Source organism: Macaca mulatta, chromosome 4 (genome assembly GCF_049350105.2).
Source record: "Macaca mulatta isolate MMU2019108-1 chromosome 4, T2T-MMU8v2.0, whole genome shotgun sequence".
Classification (NCBI taxonomy): domain Eukaryota; kingdom Metazoa; phylum Chordata; class Mammalia; order Primates; family Cercopithecidae; genus Macaca; species Macaca mulatta.
The window spans coordinates 120759865-120786180 of record NC_133409.1 but is presented as its reverse complement, the minus strand read 5'-3'; the positions used below and the strand labels follow the sequence as shown (position 1 = coordinate 120786180).

Below are 26316 nucleotides of genomic sequence, written 5' to 3'. Positions count from 1 at the left end.
TGTGAGGATCATGGTGATATTAAAGGAGGAGGAAGCTGGCAGAAGGAAGTTAGGGCATTATGGAAACTTTACGTTGAGCAACAAATTAGGATCCTGCACAAGCAAGGAATGATAAAGGCCAGAATGAAGACAATAGTAAAACAAAAACAGAGGAATTAATGGTCTGGAAGCAGTGAATGATCCCAGTGGAATTTTTGAATATTCCGTATATTTGTCAGAATGTAGCACTAACTATGCAAATGTTCTTGCACTAAAAACTTGCAAACCACAAAAGCAACCCCTTGATTACTAACGCCACTTAGTGCCATTGCAGTAATTTCCAAAATAATCAATGCGTTCATTTCTCTGATAAGTTATTTCAAAGCATGAAAAGGCTGAGGCATTTCAGGATCCACACCCTGCAAAAGAAACTGAAATGCTCTAAGGTAAAACAGAAGACAACTATGTAACAAGAGAGCCAAATTCTCCAAGGCAATGGAGTGTAGCACAGTTTGCTTCCAAAGATCAAATTCATAAAGGCACACATCAAAACAACTATTGGAACACGGCATTCTAAAATCATCCCCAACACCACTGACACAGTCAAAATATTCATAAACCAAACAAAACAATGTTCAAGCATCCACAGATCCCTATCCGTCTTTTGAAGTGCAAAACAGTCAAGGGAAATACATTTTTAAGATGAGTGCACCTACTATGACTTTGTAAAGTAACTTTATATACTAAAATGCCAGTGTTATGGGTAATAAATATAAAATCAAGGCAATAAATATTTCTTCAAACATGCGTAGCATTGAGCACCATTCCTTTTTGGTTTCCAGAATATGATTTCCAAAACTGCAGCAGAGAAAAGACTCACTTTGAACCCTCTGCCTCTCCAAATCCAACATAAGCTGGTCTGGATTGGAACAATTGTCACCTATAGTCTCAGCATGGAATGTGACTGTTTTCAAGATTCCTTTCATGATGCTGTCAGCAGGAAAACTCAATTGTGTCCTGAGCTTGATCTTTAAGTGTCATTTTTAAAACAGATTTTAAGTAAAAGAATACCATTCTCTCCAAGTGTTCAAAAGGACATATTTCCTTCATAAGTTTATAAAAGTCTAGGTGTTAATGAATTACTCACCTAATACAGACTCCTTAAGGCATCAGCAGCAGTTTGTGTCAGGCACCCTAGGGAGTATAGAGGACTTAGAAATAAATAACTATTTACCTAGAAATCTTGTGCACATGTTTTGGGAAGGGCAAAACTTGTTCTTGGTTTCAGGTAAGGTCAACAAGCTTGAAAAGTGACACTTCTTGGAATTTCTCAGTGACTCTACGAGACTTATGTAACAGCCACTCAATATATATGTTAAATAATGTTTTCTGTGAAATTTCTTTATCTATTAAGAAGGGCTTTCCTGTATTTCTTATTCCACTGAATTCCTGGAAGGGGACTATCCCACTTTGGCAAAACTCCATGAAATGAATAACCTTGGGAAAATGTGCATAAAAATGTATTACTGAAGGCATTATGTTCCAATATATGAGCCTCTAGTTTCTTTGCTTTTCAAGGGCTCACAAAGCCATATATTCTCAGAGAACTAATTGTGTTCATTTATGGCAAATGTTATAATAGCAAGCTAAATATGTTGGTATTTTAGAAGATGAATTTGAAGAAGTAATTTGTAGAGATCTTTGAGAGGCAATATGGTCTGCATTGCAATGATGATGGTAAAATAAATTGAAAGACTCGGAAAGATTCAAGAAATGTTTAATAGACAATGACTAGTAAATTATTGCATGTAGTGGATGAGGGAGTATACAAAGAATACCTCATTGTTTTGAGCTTGAGTAACTGGGTGATTATATTAATAATGATGAGAAAAAAGATAAAATCTAGTCCAGGAAGTATTCTAATAAGTATCTTTTCCCAGATAAGGAATAATCGAGAAGAAAACTTTCCTGTCTGACTCAGTCATGGCTTTAGCAGTAGGCAATATAACGTAATAGACTACACTGTCAACAGACAGACAAGTTTTTAAAATTTTCATCTGGTAGTTGACTCATTTATGATATTAGTAAAGCCATTTGACTTACTTGAAACACATTTTCATGATCTATAAAATAAATAGGCTGATGAGACCACCGCCTCTACCAGTTGCTAGGAGAGCAAAATTAGATTGTTAGATTGTGTATAAAGTGCCACTTGAAAATGTTCATCTAGTCTCAAATTCTCCTGCCTTTTTCTAGATGTGTGTTAATATGTAGGTGACCAAAGTAAATTGTATTAATAGTTTAAGGCAGCAGTCCTCAGCAATTTTTTTTTTTTTTTTTTTTTTTCAGACGGAGTCTCGCTCTGTAGACCAGGCTGGAGTGCAGTGGCACGATCTCGGCTCACTGCAAGCTCCACCTCCTGGGTTCACGCCATTCTCCTGCCTCAGCCTCCCGAGTAGCTGGGACTACAGGCACCCACCACCATGACCAGCTAATCTTTTTGTATTTTTAGTAGAGACGGGATTTCACCATGTTAGTCAGGATGGTCTTGATCTCCTGACCTCGTGATCCACCTGTCCCGGCCTCCCAAAGTTCTGGGATTACAGGCTTGAGCCACCGTGCCCTGCCAGCAGTCCCCAGCTTTTTTGGCACCAGGGACCATATTTGTGGAAGACTATGTATCCATGAACTAGGGGTGAGATATGGTTTTGGGGATGATTCACGTGCATTATATTTATTGTGTACTTTATTTCTATTACAATTACATTGTAATATATAATAAAATGATTATAGAACTCACCATAATGTAGAATCAGTGGGAGCCTTGAGTTTGTTTTCCTGCGACTAAATTATCCCTTCTGGGGTGATGGGAGACAGTGGCACCTGAATGTGTTGCTTACGTCTAGTCTACTCCAAAATTACTTTTCAGTTGTTGTCACTACAGAAAACCCTGCTTCACAAAGACAGGATATTGGAAATGGAAGCAGGCTTCTCAGTGCTTTTGTGGAAATCTCAGGATATTCTGCCTTGACTTTAATCCGAAATGTACGGAGATTTGAAGTCGTCTCAAACATACTTTTAAGGCCACCATCATTTGTGATCTCAAGAGGCGATCCACTTCTAGCACAGACAAAGTTGATTAATCTGGCTTATTCACAAATGGGCTGCAGATCCATTCCTTCTAAGTTTGGGGGTCTTCTGTGGCTGAGAAGTAATGCTCAGACTCTTGAAAGCTGAGATAGGTGATCATGTACCAGCTGGGAGAAAGAAGGCCCTGGCTCAATCTCTTTCAAAATCTCTGCTAATGTTTGAAACATGTCAAAAATCCCAATGCTCACTCATTACCCTCATAATTCCCATTTGGCTTTGAATGCAGCCACTTTATCTGCCGACCGGAGCAGTTATCATTTGCCCCTGATGTCGCAGATTGAATTTGTTGAGCAGGTTGAATATGTCACACAAGTAAGCAAGTTTTGTCATCCATTCTGTGTCACTGAAGTGTGCTTCCAGTGGTGACTGTTTTTCTAAAAGAAATCTCTGGAGCAGCTCTTGTAACTCCAAAACTCTGGCCAGTGATCTACTGTTAGAAAGTCATCTGGGCCGGGCGCGGTGGCTCACGCCTGTAATCCCAGCACTTTGGGAGGCCGAGGCGGGCGGATCACAAGGTCAGGAGATCGAGACCACGGTGAAACCCCGTCTCTACTAAAAAAAAAAAAAAAATACAAAAAATTAGCCGGGCGCAGTTGTGGGCGCCTATAGTCCCAGCTACTCGGGAGGCTGAGGCAGGAGAATGGCGTGAACCCGGGAGGCAGAGCTTGCAGTGAGCCGAGATAGCGCCACTGCACTCCAGCCTGGGCTACAGAGGGAGACTCCGTCTCAAAAAAAAAAAAGAAAGTCATCTAACTTCTGCAGATAAAAGAACAAGTGCTCTGTGTCCATCTCCTCACAAAGCTGCACAAATAGACATGTGAGTTAAGGGTGTGTAGTTTAATGTGGTTGATAATTTTAATCACACCCTGCAAAAGGTTAAGTTCAGGTGACATTTTTGAGTTAGCCAGCATTTCTCTATGGATGACACAGTGAGTAAACTCACATTCAGAAGCAATCTCTTTGATCCAAGTAGTGAAACCAGAAAGCAGTCTAGTCATGGTAGCCGCTCCATCTGTCCATATATTCAACACAAAAACCAATTCAGTTTTCCTGGCACGTAATCATTCAAAGACTAGAATAGTTTTGCAATTGTGATATTGGTTGGCAACAAAAGCACACATAACATGTGTTCATGCACATCCTCCTGAAAAATATGTTGCACAAAAACAAGCATTGTTGTCTTGTTATCAACATCGGTACACTCCTCAACCCGGATTGCATACCATGGTGACTCATTAATCTTCTCTAACAATTGTGCCTCAATATCCTTTTCCATTTCATCAATTTCTCTACTTATGGTGCTAGCTGAAAGAGAAAGATGTTGCCACCTTTTGAACTGCAGCCTCTCTGAGAAGTTCATGACAAATGTCCTTAGCAACAGGCAGGATCAACTCTTCACCAGTAGTAAGGAGCTTCTTAGCTTTAGCAATGCAGTTAGCAACTAAGAACTATGCTCTCAAATGCAGACATATTTGATGAAGTGGTAGTCTTCAATAATTCATCTGTTCTTTATGTTGATATTTTTTTTTCTTTTGAAAAAGTCCAAAGCCTTGTATTTTAATGCAGGTTGCTTGGTCTCCACCTGGAGAAGCAGTTTTGAAGATTTCATGCCTTCATTGGATAGCCGGTTGCCACATATTATACAAAGTGGGCTTGGAGAATGTGAATCACCTGTAGCAATGAACTCCTGATTTAAGTAGTACTCTTGGTATTTTATTTTCAATGCAGATCTTTGTTGGCAGTCTTAGGGTCTTCTGCTATCTCATCATTGAATCTTCCCCCTTTTCAAAGTTCTCCAGTAATGTTTGTTTTTTACTCATTTTGGCTGAAACCTTCCAATAACCACTCCCAAAAGCAAACTTCACATCTTTCTCAAGGTAAAGCACATGAGCTTGTGAGTTTACCAAAACTGTGACTGAGACTGTAGCAGGATGAGCCACAGACAAAACCTCTCAGACACCGAGTTGTACAAGGAAGGGCTTTATTCAGCTGGGAGCATCGGCAAGCTACTGCCTTAAAATCCGAGCTCTCCGAGTGCACAATTTCTGTCCCTTTTAAGGGCTCACAACACTAACGATTTCACATGAAAGGGTCGTGATTAATTTGATATGTGACAGCGGCTGCATGCACCGGTGGTCAGAGTGAAACAGAACAGAGCAGGGAGTTTCACAATGTTCTTTTGCCGGGAATCTATGGATAACATCGGTTTCTAAGTCATGAGTTGATTTTTAACTACTAGGGTTAGGCCAGGCAGGCCCAGACCCGGTTTTGGGCCTGGTGCCGGCCTGCCTGTCTTTGGTTTCACTTCCTTGTTTTTTCTTAGAACAGGTACTGAGTATAAAACAATATGAGAGGGCCTCTCTCTCTTCCCTCAAGACAAGTGTATAGTGTGAGAAAAAGGCATAAATGGAAGTGGTAAATAAAATAATGAGCGGACCACACGTGGACTGAAATAAGTGTCAGATTCTGACTTAGAGCCGATCACCAGATATAGCTTGTCACTTGCCACTCACTAATAGGGTTTTGATACGAGTCTGTAAGCAATCGACATGTTATGGTCTCTGTTCAGTGAAACCTGTCTGCTAATATTAATCTTTATTTGCAGCTGCTTCCCATTGCTTGCATCACCACCTCAGCTCCACCTTAGATCATCAGGCATTAGGTTCTCATAAGGAGCTTGCAACCTAGGTCCCTCACACACAGTTCACAATAGGGTTTGGGCTCCTGTGAGAATTTAATCCCACTACTGATCTGACAGGAGACAAAGCTCAGGGTGGTAATGTGAGTGATGGGGAGCAGCTGTACATACAGATGAAGCTTTTCTTGTTCACTGATCACCTCCTGCTGTGCAGCCTAGTTCCTAACAGGCCACGACCTGGCACCCCTAGTTTAAGGAATATAGAATTTTTCCTGCTTACTTCAAAAAGAGTGTATCAAACCAAAGTCCATGCCCTTTGCAACTATGCTATGAGGCTTTTCTCAAAATTCCATCACGTGATGTAGAGGTATATGGGTCTTTACACTTAGGTTCAAAGTTGATGGAGGCCAGAAATTGCGGTAGAATGCTAATTTATTGGTCCATATGATGAGAGTCACTACCTCAAAAGCCTTTAGAAAGGATTATAATACAGATTAAAATGTCTCAGTATAGAAATTCCTCAAAATTCTCTCTTTCACATTTTCTTTGATGAATGCAGAGAGGAAAGAGAGACAGAGAGTGTGTATGTTTGTGTGTGTAAAATAAGCTCAGACATTATGAAATGACCCTGCTCTGAGCTGTTCTTTCTGCCTCTTACTACTGCTAGTTCTGCTATAACAATTGTTTTGAAAACACAAATTTATTCTAGTGTAATGGATATATTAGGGTACAATTTAAGCATAGTGTGAATTTCCTGTTTACTTATGCATGAATTCATCCCTGAGGAACACTAGGTGAATGCATAAAACTGCACTTAGCTGAACTGAGCTATGTAGGAATCCACAACAGGGCAAGCACAAACACCCCTCAAGTATCTACCAGCTGCCTCAGCTGATGACATGGGTTATGAGCCATTCCCATCCACCCCTGTAGTTACAGCTTTCCATCTGATTTCAAATAACCCTCCTTTCACCACTTCACAATTACTTGCAGGCTGAAACCTTCCAACAACCACTCCCCAAAGCAGACTTCACATCTTTCTCAAGGTAAAGTACATATTTCATGTATTTTTTATATATTTATCAATTATTTAATGTATATGCAATACACTTTTGACCTTATCAGTTTATCATTTTTTTCAAATGTGTCTCTTATGAAGTTGTTGAATGTTGTACACTTGACCTCATCTCCACCTTAAGATTCATGCTTTCCATTGTGTGATTTTGCATAGCACAGTACATTATAGGAATACATATGCCACATAGCATAACTGACTGTATCTATAAACTTGTTTAGGTAACATGATCCTCTTCATTACTCTTCTGTAAAAGGTTAAAAATAGTAGAATCAATCTCAGAGCTGTTGACAAAATTAAAATATGTGTGGAGCCTTTAGCATATGCCATGCAATATCATTGTACTTAATACATGTTAGATATTGTGATAAGCACTATAATAGCTCCCTGAAGGTATCCACACACTAATCTCTGGAACTTGTGAACATTTCGTGTTACACAGAAAATTGAACTTTGCCAATGTAATTAAGACTTTGGATATTCAAATAGAGAGTATCCTGGATGACCCAGGTGACCCCAATTTAAATACCTTAAAGGTAGAGGGTTTTCTTAGGATGGAGTCAGAAAGATGCAGTAGAAGGAAAATGCAGTGAGATTTGAAAGACTTGATAAGACATTGCTGATTTGAAGATGAAGGCGGGCAAGTGATGTGGGAATGTAGGAGTCTTTACAGAGAGGCTCCAGGATAACAGTCAGCAAGGAAAAGAAAATTAGATTTTTCCCGTAACCTCAACAAAGTTAGAACCAGATTCTTCCTAGCTAGCTGACACCTTGATTTGGGCCCTTCCCAACCTGGAATAGAGAAACAAAACAAGTTCTTCCACACTTCTGATCTAAGGAGTTCTGGGATATGTTTTAAAGTGTGAAATTTTGGGTAATTTATTATGGGAATAATAGAAAATGAATATATTTTATTGCTATTATTAAATATTTCAATTTTTTATTAAGGAAAGAGTTTTAAACTAAAAATGTTGTATTTTAAGTATTTAAGTTAACAAGTCAATCATCACTTACTACCTTGAGAAGCAGCATGAAAGGAACAGAGGAAAAATTCCTGAGAGAGTAACCCTGGGAAGAAGGAGAGATGTTCCAGGCAAACTCCATTTGCCTCACAAATATGTTTTGAGCCAGTCTTTCTTTATATGTCACTAAACCTTGTTAAATATTTGTATATACTTCGGGAGGCTGAGGCAGTTGAATCACTTGAAGTCAGGAGTTCTCCAACAGCCTGGCCAACATGGGAAAACCCCGTCTCTACTAAAAATACAAAAATTAGCCAGGCATGGTGGCACATGCCTATAGTCCCAGCACGAGAGGCTGAGGCAAGAGAATTGCTTGAACTTGGGAAGCGGAGGTTGCAGTGAGCCGAGATCGCACCATAGCCCTCCAGCCTGGGTGACAGAGTGAGATTCTGTCTCAAAAACAAATAAATAATATGTCAACTCCAAATCTTGCCATTTGAAGGACCATAAAAGCTTTAAACCTATGTGTTAGTGTCCTATTACTGTTGTAACAAATTACTAAAAAACTAATGTCTTGAAACAATGCAAATTTATTGTCTCCCAGTTCTGGAGACCTGAAGTTGAAAATGGGTCTCACTAGCGTAAAGTCATTGTATCAGAGGGCAGAGGGGTACTAATGGAGGTGTTAAGATAGAATCTGCTTCCTCACCTTTTCCAGCTTCTACAGGCTTCCAGCAGCTGTTGCCTTATAGCTCCTTCTTCCCTCTTCAAAGCCAGCAGTGCGGCATCTTCACATCCTTCTCTATTCTCTGCTTCCTTCATCACATCTCCTTCTCTCACCTTTTCCTTCCTGCATCTTTCTTATGAGGGTCCTTATGATTACATCAATTCTACCCAGATAATCCAGGACAATCTCCCCATCTCAATATCCTTAACTTAATCCTTAAGTAAATTTCCCTGTGCCCTGTAAAGTAGAATATTCACAGGTTCTTGGTATTAGGATTTGGACATTTTGGGAAGGCCATCATTCTGCTTACTACAGCCAGAAACAAATATACTTCTAATGCAATACCCGATTTCTTAAATAATTATAACAGTTGCATTCCAGTTTTTTTCCCTTAAATCATATATTCTTGCAGTTTTCCATCCCCTAGAGTCTCTTTTTGCTTCAGGACATGAGTAGCTAGAACTTGGTTAATGAAACAATAGGCTGGAAGAAAGATTCTAGGTGAAGACTATACTAGTGAGGGGGAAAAAACAAAAACACTGTGTTTTTGCACTCCTCCAGTATTATTCCAGTTGTTCCACAAACAACACACACACACACACACACACACACACACCAATCTTTCTCTTTATCAGTCTATCCATCCATATAACTACCTGTCTATTTAGACGTTTATTTTTCAAAATGATTTATAGTGCCTCTTTTGGTGTTTAATTTCCTAAATGTGCAAATATCTGCATTTTTTATGAAAGCCTAAAATATGTACGATACACCTATTTCATATTAATAAGCATGTTTTGAGATCTAAAACCAGTTAGTGTTCTGTAAACTGAAAAAAGTAATAACATGTTTTTATATTCTCTAAGCCAAATATCCCAACTTACACTTTTATTCTACAACTAACTATCAAGTATCTACAAAGTGTCAGGCTCTATTCTGGGCCTGGGGATTTAGTAGGACCAGAAACAACAGCAACAAGAACAGGAAAGGGTGACACAAATATCTGTCTTTATGGAGCTCACAATTCAGTCAGATAGCTGGGCAGTAAGTAAATAAATAATAACACAAGGACAGTATAATATGTCACTTAATGATAGTGCTACAGGAGAGTGAAAAAAGATGGGAAAGTGGGACTGAGGCAGGAAGTTTCCAAAGGAAACTGCAATTTTAAATATGGCGGCCAGAGTCAGATGCTTTGCTGAGGAAGTATCTGAGCAAATAAAAAGGAGGTGAGAGATAAAACCTCAGGAGTATTTCAAGAAAAGAATCTTTGGTGGAGGAAGTGAAAAGTCCTAGAGCAGGAAGTGAGATTTATTTTTTGAGAACATTAATTCCATCTTTTAACTAATATTTATTGGTGGCCTCAAATGGGTTGGGCACTCTTACATCAGTACACAAAACAAATCCCCTTTCTTCAAAACACTTATATTCCAAGGAAGAACTTGATTTTCCTGTAATTTATTCTACTGTGTCATTTTTCTGAAAATGAGGGTAAATCAATTTTCCTGTTTATGAAACAAGAATAGCATGATAAACCCAAAAGAGAACTCTAGAGATTATTTAGCTAAAATGTATACAGTACTAAGAATCATTTTTATAGAATTATGCATGGCCAGTATAATCATCACATTGAAATCTTGGTTTTAGTTTGCTTATTGTTAGTTTGAATTTTAGTTCCATTGCATCTAGGCCTTACATTTGTAGGTCTTCAGTTGGAACCAGATGACATTCGGAACAAAACTGATTTTATGAAGATGATTTCCTAGAGTCTAACACCCAGTAAATGCAGTTGATTTATTCAAACATTACACAATTTCCAGAGTACTGTATGCTGCACAAATAAAATAAATCATGGATAATGGGGAGATGCTAAAGTGTTGTCAACTGGGCTGTAAATGTTTCAACGTAATAAACAGTATAGTAGAATAGAAGTAGCTCAATAGTTGAAGATTTCAGTTTGTGATGCAGGGAAAAATGATCTGATTTAGGTAGGAAAGAAAACAGAATTTTAACGATGGAAATGGTCTAAAAGAAATAGCATATATTAGGGTTGTCAGTGTGACAGATGGTGAGACTGTACATAATAAAGTCAAAAGATATTTTGACAAGAAAGAAGATGGACCTGACAGTTCAGAAATCAGAAATCCTGGGCAGTAAAAAATGAGAAAAATACAATTGAATGTGTGCTCAGCTGATGCATATTTAATTTTACAGAGCCCAAGGCAACAGAGTATGGGAAATGATCAGTCGTGTTAGCAGACTTGATAAAACAAAGAGGAGAGGAGGGATAATGTGAAAACGAAGCAAAGGAAGACAACATTCTATCACCTGTAAAATAGTATTTCCAGTAAATTATTTGAAGAAAACCAAACTAACACATCTGAATCCATTCAAAATTGTCATTTGAACAATACAGGGCTAGATTTAAATGCTATTATACTTTACATAAATATACAATATCTCTTAAAGTAAAACTGATTTTTTTTCACAGCTATGAAGGAAATACATTTCAATAACACTGTTTCTTAAAATAATCCTAGAAAACAAGATCTCTTTTTGACACAGGTATTTGAATTTCCTTGGCCATTAACATCATTGTAACTACCATTGTTTTAAGATATAATTCTATTTAAACAAATCTAAAAAGCAATAGATTCTTTAGAAAATGAATAAGTTATATAAAGGATTACCCATTTTTCTTTCAAAAAGTGACTAGGTTATTCACCTGGTGTTATACTAGGCTTCCGTATTGTTATCACAGGGACACTATCTCAAGTATGGCTTAAAAATACACTTGTCCTTCACATTCTGAATACTTTTAGGTCAGTATATCTGTAACAGCAACCCCTTATGTTAAAACTTGGAAAGGGTAAAAATATAATGGCTTCATATTGAAGATTTCAGGAGAGGAAAGGAAGGCCCTAAGGAAAAAAAAAAAAAATCTAGTTTAAGAACACACAGTCAGGCATGGGCAGAGTCGACACATCAAGGCAGACATTCCATCTGTGTAGTCCATGCTCTTAACAACTTTGCCATAATGACTTATGAGCCTCACTTGTGAAACATTCCCCATCATTATCCTTGTCAGTCACATGTGCATTTACAACAGGAAAATGAGACAAATATCTAAATGCTTTCAGAAGAAACCCAAAGTAGGAAAAAATACCAGAAACAAAGAGTGTCTCTACGTCGTTTTTGTAAAAGACAGAGTTCCCAGAGATATTTTATGTGTATAGATGAAACTAAAAATGGCACTGCAGGATGCTTTAATAATCTTTATTGAATCATATTTGTGAAAATTATACTACATCACTGCCATCTGTGGTGATCCATAAATCACAAGGCAATAAAGCCTCCTAATAAATCTTATGCCCACTCTCTTCACATTATTGATCCCTTTTATTTGCTGATGCAAGAACTCTTCCATATGGTGATGCAGCATCTGTGATCTATGTATCATTATCTCTTATGTCTAATAGCATTTCCTATAAATCAATATCCTTCCTCTTTGAAGATGGTCCTGCAGAATGAGTTGCTATATGCTTGTGTGAGCATTGCTGAAAGGCTGGAGGCGTGGCATGGCTTGCCACTCCCTCATTAGTCTGAGGAAATTTGTAGGTGATCGCTTGGGGATCTTCCATGGGTTTTGTCACAGCCTCACCCTGTTAACTCTATGTTCCTGGTGAGTAGCTTCAGCAGTTTTAGCCTAATCACTGCACTGCGCCTAGTGATAAGCAGTCCTGGATCTGTGCTTATCATCAGATATAGCCCTGTTCCACTACTTGACACTCTCCTTAACCATAACCTCCTGGTGGTCCCACTTCTATCAGCCTCCATCTGCCAACAAATCAATCACAGAGGATGTGTTTGAGACTCTTAATGTCTCATAATGTTATCATCATTGTTGTTTTTATTTATTTTTTGTTTGTTTTAACATTTAATACAAGGACCCTGCTGTAGTGAGAACATATTTGTGCTGATTTGACAGTAAACGAGCTGATTTAAGTGACTGGAGGTAAAGTCAGTTATACACTAGTTCTTTAATCCATTCAGGCTGAGACACTTACAGAAAACCCAATGTGCAGTGTTGTGTTATATTTCTTTTGCCCGCCAGCCTCGCAAAGCATGTGCAGTTTTGACAGTTTCTTTTGCCTTGCTTACTAGCCAAGCAGGTGACAGAACACTGCCATAAAAGAAACTGCTTTGGATAGCTTTCAACATTAAATCACTTGCATCAATTTTTAATTTTAAGCAAAAAGTCCATGGTGCAAATGGAAGTATGTCTGCCTTCACAGACTCTCAGCCTAATATGTGTTTGATATGCTATTGCCTTAAACCACTAAAGTCCATGTGCTGCTCAAACATCATAAAACATACAATCCTATTTTTCAGTAAAGAATAGTTTACATCTGAAATCAGATTTATTGTGAAATTTCACATGCTAACACAAAGCATTAATGTTGAGTGGAAAAACTACAGAATCTTTAGAAATGTTTCAGAATAATTTCAAAATGAATTTAGTATCTTTATGTATTATTGTGTATATCATCTGATATGCACTGAAAGTATGAAACCATTTAATAAAAGTTAAATAGCATTTGTGAGTCAATAATTACTTCAAAATTAAAATGAATAAATAACATTCTAATAATACAAGTAATATACCACTTTTAAGAAAAATAATTTGTAAAAGATGGCTTCAAATTTTGCTGTAGAAATTATAGAAAGAAAAACTTAATCTCAAAATTGTTTCTAGTACACCTAAAAAGCTGACTAAGAATTTCAACACTAGAAACTTAACAAAAATGAAAAAACAAACCAAACAAAAACTCCAAAACACAAAAATGTAAAAGTATATATTTATTAGGGTTAACAAATAAAGAAGAAAGTAAAAGAAGAGATAGCACAGAATGCTTCTTCCCTCTAACCACTCATTTCTAGTCACAAGATGGGAAAATCTTACATTTAAGATCCTCTCTAATATAGATATTGCTTATAATATGTAGGATATTAATAGTTACCTTCGGACCACGATATTCTTGACAATAAGTCCAGTAAGTCCTACGATTCCTTATATCCAAGCAGAAAGTTATTGTAGTAGAAATCGGCAATCAAATGATATTTGATTCTTTAATTCCACTCATTGAGGAGAGGGTTTCGTGTTTTGTGTTACTTTCCTGTCATGCTCTCCAAGTCCAACCCATTCCCACCCATCAGAATAGGGGCTAATCCCCCAAAGTATCATCTCTTATTGACTTATTTACTCAGACTCAGAGAAGCAATGATTTAAGTCATTATCAGCTCAATTGATTTATCTTCCTAGAGAAATGAAATACTTCTAAAATAAGAGTCAAAATATTTATATACCCTAGCCCTATTATGAATACAATATCAAATTTAACTCATCTATTCAGACAAATAAAAATAACTGTTGTCATTTTGACTTTAAACTGTCCTCTGACTTACTCCTCCGAGTCCTATTTCAGAACTAAACAGCATCACCATCCACCAAGGCCTCCAGCACAGAGGAAGCAGGAATCATCATTGGTTCTACCTCATCCTCAACATTCATTTTATATCCATGTCTTATTGATTTCACCTTCAATAACTGTTTAATCAACCTCTTCTGTTTAATCAAGCTTTTTCCTTCTTCTGTTTTTACATCCTACAATTTCCTGAGAGCTCTCCTCATAAAACATAAAATTAATCATGTAGCTACATTGCTGATACATTTAGGTGGCCCTCTAATGCCTACAAATTAAACCCAAAACCTTTATCACTATGCAATGTAAACCAAAGTGTTTCAACATGTTCCATTTGTAATGAACATTTAATGTTACAGGTTCAAAAATACCCCTATTCTTCCCAAGTATGTTGACTTGACAGTATCCAAGACTTTTGTCTCCCTCATTCTTTTCCTTCTTTGTAAGCTGTCTTTCATCTTCTCTGTCAAACAAAATTCAACCAACCCTCGAGGGCCCAATTCAAATCTCACTCTTCTTTTATGAGCCTTGTTTTATGCACCCTTTCCCCCGCATCACCTCTTTTTCTAGAAATTATAATTATTTAGATGTTACGATGTGTGATAAATGTCTATTAACAATTTACATGCCTGCATGTAAATGTGATTCTGTAGGGCAAAGAATATCTAATTCATCCTTGAATCTCAATATTTCACACATTGCCTAGCACTGGAGTTCATAGATATTTATTGAATCAAGTAAAATTCTCTGATCTTTTAAATATGCAAACATGATCTATGTATCTTATTTAAATAAATATGGTTTATGAAGTAGTAGCTAACTATAGATAGATATTATAAAACTATATTGTTTAAAGTTCTGTCATGGTATATTTGTACCAAAATGTTCAGATAGAAAAAAGAAGAGATTCAGTTGGAAATGCTCTTGTAAAAAACACTTTTATTCTATAGTAAATAGAAGAATATAGCCCTGAGTAATTCAACCAGAAAAGTCCTTTTGTAGAATTCAATCCTATAACTCTATTCAATGGAGTTAATGGCTGTTTCACATGAGTGATAGTAATATATTAAGATTTATAGAAGGGTGTGCAAGAAAACATAGCCAAAAGCAGATATAATACTTAAAATATAATTCCTGTAGAATGAAAACAAAATCTATAAGACAGGGCTCCATAGAAACATAATGTTCCATTTCAGGCTTTCAAAACAGATTTACAAATGAAACATTTCATAAACAATGAATAATACGCACTTAAGAACCTCACACAGAGGAGAATTGCAACTGAGCATGCATGCGTAATTTGCACTACAGTAATCTCAGTTTTTAGCCAATGCAATGAATCCTGTCACCAAATGGTGAGCAAACAAAGTGATGGGTGGCATACTGATGTTACTGGAATTCTCTCCAGAGGAATATGGATATAAAAATATAAGTGTAATGTTTTGTACATATAATTTTTAATCACCAGTAAATGTAAACAAATAATTTGAAGCTTGTTTTCATCAAGCTATTGATATGCTGTTTAGAAGAGGCCACTCATAAGACTGAGGAATTAAACGTATTAAATTCTTAAAGTTTTGTCTTGGAGGTGGGACGATGCTTATACTTCTGCATTGTGAATTATGCTTTTTTTCAGACATACCATTTCCTTCAGTTTTCTCACTTGCACAAAGCATGGAATTCTGGTACTTAAAAAATTTATTAGACTTTTAGTTTATTTCTTTGCATACATATAAACCATGGGTTACCCAGCTGTTTACAAGTTTACTCATGAATCTCAACTCTCCTGCACTGACCTATCATCAAACAGTTGCCATATCACCTACCAGTTCCTCAGGGAACACATGTTATTGAAGCTACTTTTTTTCTCTTTAAATGTGTTACAAATAGTAAACTATGTAATTATTTTCCAGAAAAAATATCCTTGAATTTCTTGTGAATGAAGATAAAATGATCAGTGAAATTAAACAGTCAAAAGTAAAAGTGAGGCTTGTTTTTATATTTACAAAGAAACCCTAATTAATTAATCCTCTTAGCCAACAACATCTTAGCACACAATCTCATGACACAAGGTTTAGACAATAAGTCAATCCTAGTACACATTATGGACTTAATTTATGGTTATTGAACCAAAGGTGATGACATATATTTTGTAAAATAACTCAGAGGAATAGGTTGTTTCTTTACAAAGCAGCGTAATAACTACTTTGTCCAGAACAACCTACCTAAGTACCATGATGCCTGTCAGCTATATCATCACTTCTAATTCTATTTGAAGATACAACTGAAACCACTACTGAAGCAGGAAATTTCCCTGACTCCTTCACGGGTGGAAACTGGAGTGCATGGGCACTGAAACTAGCTGGCTGCTTCTTCAGGGCGGCTGGGGTGGACTCCCCTCACTCAGTCTTACTGCATTCCACCCCTCGCAGGAGGGGGAGTACAGGTGAACAGGTGCAGGAGCCAGGGCCAGTGCTTTTGGGCATTGGCAGGAGCAAAACTTTGTGCCGGCCCTGTGGCAGTGTCTAGTGAAGAGTACTCACAACCCCTGAAGCCCCAGAGGACGTGTGTTACTTTTTTTTTTTTTTTTTAATATTTTCAACCTGTGTAAAAATATGTAAACTAATAAATACTAACTGCTTTAAATTCCTAATTCAATGTTTCTTTTCTTTTCCTTATTATTATTATTATTATTATTATTATTATTATTATTGAGACAAAGTCTTCGCTCTGTCGCCCAGGCTGGAGTGCAGTGGCGCTATCTCAGCCCACAGCAAACTCCGCCTCCCAGGTTCACGCCATTCTTCTGCCTCGGCCTCCCTACTAGCTGGGACTGTAGGTGTCTGCCACCACGCCCGACTAATTTTTTAGTGTTTTTAGTAGAGATGGGGTTTCATCATGTTAGCCAGGATGGTCTTGATCTCCTGATCTCGTGATCTGCCCACCTTGGCCTCCCAAAGTGCTGGTATTACAGGCCTGAGCCACCGCACCTGGCAGTGTTGCAGTGTTCTTTTAGCTTTGTCATCTGCCCACAGCTTAAGTCTTAAACAGCTGACTGGGCCCTCTGCCTTTTCACATGTGGTGGTTGCTCTCCACGAGCAAGGGCAGAGAGTCAGTGTGACAGTCTTCATTGTCTGCACCCAAGAATCCTGAGCTCTTGTTTGGCCTTCAGGAAAAATCAGGTCTTACTAACAAATTGAAGGGTGGTGAATGTGGAGGATTTCATTGCGGATGAAAGTGGCTCTCTGTGGGAAGGGGAGCTGGAAAGCAGATAGAGTGGTAGGGCAGTCCTCCCAGGGAGTTCAGCAGTCCTTGGCCAGACTCTTCTCTGAAGCCACGCTGTCAAGCTGTCCCTTTGAAGTCAAGCTGCTTCTCTCAGATATCTAGTTGCTTCTCTTCTTCTCTGCTTTCTGCTGGTGGAGCCTGGGGTTTTTATGGGCACAGGATGGGGGGCAGAGCAAGCTATAGGTGGTTTTGGAAAAGGCAACATTCGAGTGAGGAAACAGGAATACATGTTCTCACACTGGACTGCAGTTCCAGGTTTGAGGGTGGGACCCTTGCCAGAGACCTGCCCTCTTCTGCCCAGAATTTCCCTGCCTCCTGGCCTTATCACTACTAAGGCTGTCTAGTACTGAGAGGTGAAAATGTGCTAGCAGCCCTCGCTTGCTCTCCGCACCTCCTCGGCCTCAGCTTGCGGTTAAGGAGCCCTTCAGTCTGCCGCTGCACTGAGAGAGATCCTCTCTGGGATAGCCCAGGCAGGAGCCAGCTCCCTCTGCTTGCGAGGAGGTGTGGAGGGAGAGGCGCAGACCGGAACCGAGGGCTGCGCGCAAAGCACCTGGTTCCATCAACCGCTCAAGGGCTGAGGAGAGCAGGCACAGGGCGGGGACTGGCAGGCAGCTCTGCCTGTGGACCGGCCGCAGGATGCACTAGGCAAGTCAGCTAGGCTCCTGAGGTGGGTGGGGTCTTGGAGGACTTTTATATCTAGCTGGAGAATTGTAAATGCACCAATCAGCACTCTGTGTCTAGCTAAAGGTTTGTAAACGCACCAATCAGTGCCCTGTGTCTAGCTAACCTAGTGGGGTCTTGGAGAACTTTTATGTCTAGCCAGAGGATTGTAAATGCACCAATCAGCACCCTTTCAAAACGGACCAATCAGCTCTCTGTAAAATGGACCAATCAGCAGGATGTGGGTGGGGCCAGATAAGGGAATAAAAGCAGGCTGCCCTGCTGGCAACCCCAGATGGGCTTGCACGCTGTGGAAGGTATGTTTTTTAGCTGTTTGTAGTAAATTTTGCTGCTACTACCCCTTTGGGTGCACACTGCTTTTTTAAGTTGTAACACTGAGTTGTAACACTCACTGCAAACGTCTGCAGGTTCGCTCCTGAACGCAGTTAAGACCGGGAACCTACCAGAAGGATCCAGACACATCTGAAGGAACAAACTCCAGGCGTACCATGTTTAAGAGTTGTAACACTCACAGCGAGGGTCCGCAGCTTCATTCTTAAAGTCAGCAAGACCAAGAACCCACCAATTCCGGACACAGTATCAAGAAACCCAAGTGAAATAAATTATATTATTGCTAAACAAGTATTCAGTTTCTGTCCCCCCTGTGAAAGGAATGTATTTCACTATCCAATTGATGTTGCACATGGCTATGTGACTTGCTTTTTCTAATGGGATGATAGTGGAAATTATGTGAGTAGAATTTGAATTGTGTTTGTGTGATTTACCTGCACTTTGATCTTTTTTCGTAAAGAGGATATGTCTCAGATATCTTCAGGTTGAAGAAGGATGAGAAACAGGTGAAAGCAGTTCACAGCTCGAAAACAGGCCTTACTGCTCCTAATCTATAGTAGCTGAACTAATGCCAACCCATAGATGAGTAAGAAACAGATGCTTATTGGCAAGCAGGATAAGTAGTTTGGTATAAAAGTTATCACGGTTTTTGTTACTATAAGTAATGGTTAAAAACTGCAATGACTTTTGCACCAACCTAATAGATGCCTTTTTTTTTTTTTTTAATACAAAGTTGTTATGGGTAGAAATGACTGATACACCAAGGAATAAAAGCATTTCATCAATACACAAAGAGAAGAAAGAATTTTAAAAGTTATTTAATTGTGAAACTATTGGTTTAGCTAGTAAAATAGCTGTACAGGTGAAAATTTTGTTTTGTTATGCATGCAAAGACGTCAATAAGGGAAGATTGTGAAAAGTAAAGCATCCAGTGAGAAAATATAAAAGGAAAATGACAAATATAGAAAAATCTTAGGGATTTTATTGGTGAAAGGAAGGAAAAAATGAGTGAAGCTTGAAGGGGTATTAGAAAAAAGAAGCCTTTTTAAATTTGTTCCTTTTTTACTTTAAAGGAATAAATGATCTAAATATATTTACATTTAGAAGAGAAATATCAATGAAGCAAGAGCCCTAAAATGCAAGGGAGGGAGATATTAACTGATTTCAAAAAAGCTTTGGCTTAGCTGAGTTGTGAATGACGCTCTGCACAAAGTGAAAGCAAGGAAACAAACTTACTCTGAGACAGGAGGAAAAAACAGTAACTTACAGATAAATTCTAAAGACATAAGGAAGCTCTGACCACCTAGATATGTTGAAATGACAAGATTAATAGCAAACAAAGGCACTTGTGCTAGATGACCTATATTTGCCAACATGGGATAGGGAGAGTGTATGATTGAATAACTTGGAGAAGAAGACACACGACTTTTATTTTTACTTGTTTCTATTTTTTTCTTTCTTTCTTTTTTTTTTTTTTTTTTTTTTTTTTTTTTTTTTTGAGATGGGGGTCTCTGTTGCCAGGCTGGAGTACAGTGGTGTGATCTTAGCTCACTGCAACCTCAGCCTACCAGGTTCAAGCAATTCTTCTGCCTCAGCCTCCAAGTAGCAAGGACTACAGGTGTGCACCACCATGCCCAGCTAATTTTTATATGTTTAGTTAGAGACAGGGTTTATCCATGTTGGCCAGGATGGGCTCCGTCTCTTGACCTAGTGATCGGCCTACTTCGGCCTCCCAAAGTTCTGGGATTACAGGCACGAGCCACAACACCTGGCCTGTATCAATAACAATGATGATAGTGACAAGAGCAAACTCTGAAAATTTAACATTATTTGTATTAGTGATATTACAAACTCGTACTCTTGTTAAGATTCTAAAATGTGATCTTAATGGAAATTTAGATATTCATTTGGGGCAGGCAATTCAATGTCTAGGGTCCATTTACTTCTACTTTCCTGTTTTTAACATAGGGCAACTACAATTTCATCTTGAAGAAAAGAAAATCATAGATTTTATCAAATAACCTGATTTTTTCCATGAATAAGATAACTATTTACTTTCTCTTTAAAAATAGAGCATACTGAAACTGGACCCCTTCCTTATACCTTATACAAAAATTAACTCAAGATAAATTAAAGACTTAAACATAATACATAAAACCATAAAAACCCTAGAAGAAATCCTAGGCAATACCATCCAGGACATAGGCATGGGCAAAGACTACATGACTAAAACACCAAAAGCAATGACAACAAAAGCCCAAATTGACATACGGGATCTAATTAAACTAAAGAGCTTCTGCACAGCAAAAAACAGAAACAAAACAAACAAACATACAAAAACTATCATTAGAGTGAATAGGCAGCCTACAGAATAGGAGAAAACTTTTGCAATCTATCTGACAAAGGACTAGTATCTGGAATCTACAGGGAACTTAAACAGATTTATAAGGAAAAAAATCCTATCAAAAAGTAGGTGAAGGATATGAACAGACACCTCTCAAAAGAAATTTATTCAGGCAACAAACATATGAAAAAAAATTCATCTTCACTGGTCATTAGAGAAATGCAAACCACAGTGAGATACCATGTCACACCAGTTAGAATGGTGATCAGGAAACAACAGATGCTGGAGAGGATGTGGAGAACTAGGAAATGTCAGGTAACAACAGATGCTGGAGAGGATGTGGAGAACTAGGAATGCTTTTACACTGTTGGTGGGAATGTAAATTAGTTTAAACATTGTGGAAGACAGTGTGGCGATTCCTCAAGGATCTAGAACCAGAAATACCATTTGATCCAGCAATCCCATTACTGGGCATATACGCAAAGGATTAGAACTCATTCTACTATAAAGACACATGCACACGTATGTTTATTGCAGCACTGTTTACAATAGCAAAGATTTGGAACCGAACCAAATGCCCATCAATGTTAGACTGGATAAAGAAAATGTGGCACATATACACCATGGATTACTATGCGGCCATAAAAAAGGATGAGTTCATGTCCTTTTCAGGGGCATGTATGAAGCTGGAAACCATCAATCTCAGCAAACTAACACAGGAGCAGAAAACCAACACCGCATGTTCTCACTCATAAGTGGGAGTTGAACAAAGAGAACACATGGACACAGGTAGGGGAACATCACACACCAGGGTCTGTCGGGGTTGGGGGGCAAAAGGAGGGATAGCATTAGGAGAAATACTTAATGTCAGTGACAGGTTGATGGGTGCAGCAAACCACCGTGGCATGTGTATACCTATGTAACAAACCTGCACGTTCTGCACATGTATCCCAGAACTTAAAGTATTAAAAAAAGATGTTATTAACTCCTGGACTGGAATGCAGAGAAAACTGTAAATGTTTTAACACACTTGTGTTTCTACTGCCAAATTCCTGTTAGCTCATTAATTGCATTCCACATACACCTTTGCAAATGTTTGCCATATAGTCTGTTTATAAACATCTTAGATATGGCAGATTTTTTTAAAAAAAGTAAAGGATAGAGATAAAAAACAAAATTCATATGAATTATACTAATTTATTTTTGAATTCTTATTTTTTGAGGGAATCATAAGTATAAATTTACTGTATACCTAGTGGTGTATCGTAAAACTGTAGGCATAATGATAAAAGGAAATAACTTTATAGTGCTAAGCTTCAAACCCAAACCTCTAAATAAGAGGAGAGACTCAGATGCCTCAGGGATCAGGCAGATAATACAAATAAATGAAACAGGCAAGATGAGAGTACAAGTCTTGCCAAGAGAGGCAATCCCTACTTAACTCCAACTGATTGTTCTCGTTTATAAACACAAATCACAACTTCCAAACCTGATTGTTCAGGAGAAGCCAGAAATTCTGATGTTTAATGTGAAACCTCTAGATTTCTTATATGGGAGCACAATTTTCTTGAAAACACTAAGTAAGCTAAATAAAGCTGACCATCTACCAGTTTCAGTGCTGTGTTGTGCAAATGATGAATGGCATATCCCCTGATTGTGGTATTAGACTGCCACTCACCAGTCACAATTTGCAATTGCAACAATGGCATCACCAGCTAGGACTCTCCCGCTTTGCTATGCGCACACTCCTGAGCCCTGGAGAACAACTAACTCTACAGGAAAAAGTGGAAGGCTCATCTAAGCCATTCTTGTTAGCTTTCATGACTAGTTGCTGGCCTACAGGCAATAAATTCCCAACTGCTCCTTCAAGAAGGTGTTGGGGCCGGGGAGGCCTTTATCTGGTTCAGAAGGCAGGGCTGCTTCTCAAAGCACCTCCAAGTGCTGCCCCTGTTCAGATGGCAGGCATTTCTGGTTACCAGCACCTGATGAGTCACATATAGGAGCACGTACACACACCCAGGAGCTTGGTGCCCAACAGAGGGTACACTGATTTCACAACATCGTATACTCTGGGGATGATCCACTTAGCCACCACAATGATGTTGCTGACAGTGGCTGAAGTCTTCTTCTCAGCCTCTGAGCCCATTGGCATGGCAACAAGTTTTTCTCTCCAAGTGTGACAAATCTTCAAGATGGCAATGCAGTGGACCATGAGGCCCAAGGCATCCTAGATCCAGTCTTCATTATCCAGAATGGGCTCTATGCCAGGGTTGGTGATGACAACATCATCCAGTTCTAACTCAGAGAGCTCAGATTGGGTCTTCATGGCACCCAACAGACTCATAATGGACTTGGAATCATAGCGCTGCAGCAGGTCTCCTGGCCAGTGGTAGCGCTGCCCTCAAACCACCACGAAGACTGCAAACAAAGCCAGAAAGATGGTAGCCAGCGTACTTATGGCAACAATCACCATGGCCTTCTTGCTTCCCGGTGGCTCCTGATTCAGTCTCACTCATATCTTCCTCTTAGGCTAAATTTTCTCAACTTGTAGATGAGCAGCCCCACCGCGGTGGGAGCAAACTATACTAATTTATTTCTTAAAGAAGTGAAGAAGTCTTTTTTACATACCACAAAATATAATACCTTCAGTTACGTTTAAAACAATAAAATAAATGAAACTCTTAGATGAAAATGAGAAGTCCTAATAACAATATTATATTGTGGTGCTTACCCAATCACCAATCTTCTGCCCATATTGCAGATATTTTAAGGGGGGAAAAAAAAAGTAGAAACAAATAACCAAAAAAAAAAAAAAATAGATTTACTTCTGGCCATATGAAGAAATTCTATTTTCAATAAAGGAGTATAATTCAGAAAACCTTTGTTGAGGACTAAAGTGAATAAGAACTTTGTAACCTTTACTTCCAGGAACCATTCATCTTATTATCCATGTAAGTTATCTATAGGAAAAAGTATTTCTAGTATTTTTTTTGAAGTTTTGTTTGAAGCTTTGAAGTATTCCTTAATAATTTTTGTTTGGAGGGAAAAAGTAGACTATCTGGCATATGCGATAGGCACAATTTTTAGTTTGCATGTGTTCTGATGTGATTTTTTTCCCCTGAAAATACAGCTGTAAGGGCATAGAACTCAGAATAAGTTAAATCAATCTCCTTATAAAAAATTTTAAGGTTCGGGTAGACAATCTGTTATAAGTTGTTCATGACTGTTTCTATGTGTTTCTGTTACCCATTTACAAATTTTTGTAAAAATTGAGGCCACTCTGCTCCATTTTCTCTCAGTTCTCTCTCAAGGAAAAAATAAATTCTACCTAAAACTAACCTAGAAAGTGTGTATATGCTCACACATGGGTCCACATGGGGAAGAGTAGAGACTGGAGAAAATGTACACACTGACAGGAAGGGGTATTACTAGTGCCCTCTCAGAAATAAAGAATAGAATCAAGACCACTATGTTTTTTCTTAATTTTAATATATCTTTTGAGTATTTGCACATAGTGACATTCTCATTAATTATGATTTCAGAATAATAATTCAGTATTTATTTTTCTATTATTTTTCTATTAGTTCTTTGTTTCTCTCTAATATATGTTGCACAGAGGTATGCTTATATAAACCTAAATATGTTAATGAGGTGATTAAGACATAATATAGACTATATTGTAAGACTGAAGTATCTAGTCTAAATTACTTACTTTGTGGTACAGCATAGGTCAAGTTTTCTGACTTTTTCTTCTGCCTATACACTATCCTATTTATTTAAATTTGTATAGTGACACAACTGACTTGAAAATTGGATGAATTTACTGTTTTCAAATAATAATATATCTATGAGAAGAAAAAACACAAAATTTGAAAGAACATAAATTGTATAACTTATACTTTGTCTTATTTAAGTATTTCTACTACATAGCAAGTAAATTATTTGAGTTTGATTTCACTTTCTTAAACTGAAAGGAAAATGTACACATTTGAGTAATATATTATTGAAACCTTAATAATATTAGGGAAATATCAAAACAGAAATATTTACAATTGTTACAATTGATGGATAATGTCTGAAAAATTATTTATTTTTTGACATAAATGTAGTTTGGCTATTAATGAAGTTGTTAGGTAGCAATTTAGTAATGCATATAATATAATAACCAATAGATACAAATTCCTATTTAAAGGAGGATGGAAATAAAGACAAAATAAAGAACTATGATCCACACTGGAAAAGTGAAAACAGAAGCTTATAATTAGATTAATTTAAATAGAGATTTTTGTGTTATATATTACAGTTACAATCAAACTGATAGCTTAGTCCTTGCAGTTCTATAAAAGATGAATTAAGTCTAATATATGCAATTGGTGGTATGCTTGAAAATTAGTTACTGAAATTCTCAGGCCCTTTCTATAGTGTTACAAAGGTTTTCTTCTTATAGCGTATACTACTGGTTAATAAAATTCACAGTAAATTCACTGAAAATATACCAATTTAAATTTTAACAATTTTGAAACATTCCACGCTAGATTCAAATGTATTCTTTCCATTCCCTTTTCATTACATGTTTGAAGAAATTTCTATGAATATTACCTTTTATAAAAATGATACTTAAATACATTAAATATAAATAGAAATTATGTAGTTAAAAATGAAATTCTATTTTTGAATATTGAATAAACAATGAAGAAACTACTGACTTCCTAGAATATTTTAGATATATTCAAAATAAAATTCCATAAAGAGTGGTTGAAGAAATAACTGAAATGTGAATTTCTTAAAACAGTCTTTACTCTTTTAGAGGTATTGCACTAACTCTATGACTCAGTGACAATAAAACTAAAGTATTTTTCCTAGAATCATTAAGGAGTATTGATTATAAAAACTTCCCCAAAGTTGTTCCTCCCTTTGGCCCATTATCGTAATTGTTACTATTTTATCTTTTCTGTAGAGTCTTTCCTGGTAAGTCAAACATTTTCCTAACTGCTTTTAACATTATATTTATATTGCAAAATGAGTCCTGTGTGAGATATTTCTATATTTTCGAAATTGTAATATTTATTAAGTGCATATGCTAGTTCTCACCACTGTGCCAGACACTGAGTCAAGGCTGTAGTATATAAGAGTGAGCAAAATCAGACAAGGGAAGCTTACTATTGAAGAAGACAGAGAATAAGGTAATCACACAAAGAAATGTAAAATAAAAATTCACAATAATTCCTACAAAGAAAAATTGTATAAGAATCTGAGGGACTTGTCCTTTCCTGTGAAACAGAAGAATACAACTTATCATTTTATATTACCTTATGATGTTTCATTATGTAGTCATTTTCATTTTATATTATTATAGTTTGCCTTTCAAATTATGTGTCACCCAAGTTGTGAAGAAACAATGTAATGTACTATTTTTTATTCATCCCTTTGAATCTAGGCACGTAAAAGGTGTGTCTGATAGCTTATTACATGCATGAAGACCAATGGTTTTGTGATAGAAATCTTATAATCACTGTGTTATAAAAAGTTTCTGGGTGTACATCTTTAAAAATCATAAAATAAAATACATTTCTTTAGCAAAACAGCCTAATTCAATATCATTGATATCAGTATTCCTTTCTTTTCTTAATTCAATATTCAGTTTTCTTTTTATAAATGTGTG

At 37.4% G+C, this 26316-nt stretch overlaps 1 protein-coding gene and 1 pseudogene across 2 annotated transcripts in view; both read right to left on the bottom strand.

The window, feature by feature from the left end:
• Nucleotides 1-26316, bottom strand: part of EYS (EGF-like photoreceptor maintenance factor) — a 1786799-nt gene that overhangs the window by 985308 nt on the left and 775175 nt on the right. The window lies entirely within an intron of this gene.
• Nucleotides 22491-23127, bottom strand: LOC106997974 (transmembrane protein 98 pseudogene; annotated as a pseudogene).